Below are 1,473 nucleotides of genomic sequence, written 5' to 3'. Positions count from 1 at the left end.
GGCCACCAGTAGGCAGACTTGCAGAATGTGCCCTTTGGTGGTTTAAATTATTACAGATGCCTGAGTGTTTAATCAAAAACCAAAAAAACAAAAAACAAAAAAAAGCTAAAATGAATAGAGAGAAATACTACTAACTGATGGTGATGGAGGGGATTATAACCATTGTAATGGAACAAAGTGCATGATTTGTTGAATGCAAAACTGATGATTTGCCCTGTAAACTTTCTTTCAATTCACCATTAAAAAAAAAAAAAAAAAGAAACAACAAAATTATAACATAGCAGCTATGGCAGCAGTCAGAATTCCAGTGTGGCTGGTTCTGCAAAATGGGTCCAGAATACTGCGTCCCTTGTGTACTGTCATTTCTTCAGCTATTCCAATGCCAAGATCAAGACCACGTACAACAAAAAACATTCAGAAATGCAAGGCTGATGAGAAGGAAGGGACTACCTCCTCAGACAGAATTAATGGCTGTTGACCAAGACTGGCCTATTGTTTACCCTGTTGCAACACCAGTTAAACACTTTACAGTGCTTCTTTTGGTTCTAATGGGTTATCCAGTAAAAATGGGAGTGCCAATGGCAAAGTAAGGAAATATAGAACTTCTAAAGATCCCCATTCCCATTTTTTTACATTTAACTCCTATACCAATTACAAAGATTTCTGCAGCAAATGGTCAGTTGCAATAGACAGTGATGAAAAATGTGAGAAGCATTTTCTGATTGAAATCGACACAGCTGATAATGTTTCAGCATGACCATCTGTCTGAAACCGTAAAGCACTAGTAGTAACATTAAGGTTGAAACTTTCCAGTCTGAATTTAAATGATCATGCACAGAAGAAATTTATTGAACTTGTAGGGGATTGATACTGCAAGACCACAGATCTCCTTAAAATCAAAACAGATAAGTGCCCTTTAAAGAGACAGAATTATGATTATGCAATGGGTCTACTAACAGTTTTAGACCATGAATCATGGAATACAGGGATGTGAAATAAATAAGACTGAAGCTGATATGGAAGACTATGTATGGGAACATAGCTCCTCAGGAAAAAAAAAAAAATATCCTGTAAACAATTCCCCAAATTAAAACTGCTGAGAATATGTGAATGAATAAAGAGGTGTTCCTTGGTACTGAACAAGTTGGAGATTGAAAGAGTCTGTTGTTAGTCTTAAGAATGAGGGGCGAGAGGGAACAAACAAGATGGCGGATCGGGTGGAAGTGCTGTAAGAAGCTCCATCAGCAACAACGCAGAATACAGAACCAAGCAGGCTGAGGGGATGGCCCCAGAATTCTGAACCACATATAAAGGAAGATTTAGAAGGTTGGAAGGCTTACAGCTAGGGGAATTTATAGCAGAAACAAGAAATCCATTGTTTTCTAATTCAAAATATTCAGCTGCTCCAGGAGCCGCCATCCTGGGTGAGACCAAGCGGGGAAGAATCAGAGCAGCCAAGGATGTCTGACAGAA

At 38.6% G+C, this 1,473-nt stretch overlaps 1 pseudogene; it reads left to right on the top strand.

Annotated features, from left to right (window-relative positions):
* The first annotated feature begins 286 nt into the window (after nucleotides 1-286).
* LOC102815196 overlaps nucleotides 287-1,473 on the top strand; it is a 12,110-nt pseudogene continuing 10,923 nt past the window's right edge.

The sequence above is a fragment of the Chrysochloris asiatica genome, unplaced genomic scaffold (assembly GCF_000296735.1).
Source record: "Chrysochloris asiatica unplaced genomic scaffold, ChrAsi1.0 scaffold00592, whole genome shotgun sequence".
NCBI classification, from domain to species: Eukaryota; Metazoa; Chordata; class Mammalia; order Afrosoricida; family Chrysochloridae; genus Chrysochloris; species Chrysochloris asiatica.
The sequence above is the reverse complement of the archived record's forward strand: the minus strand, read 5'-3'. Positions and strand labels throughout refer to the sequence as shown.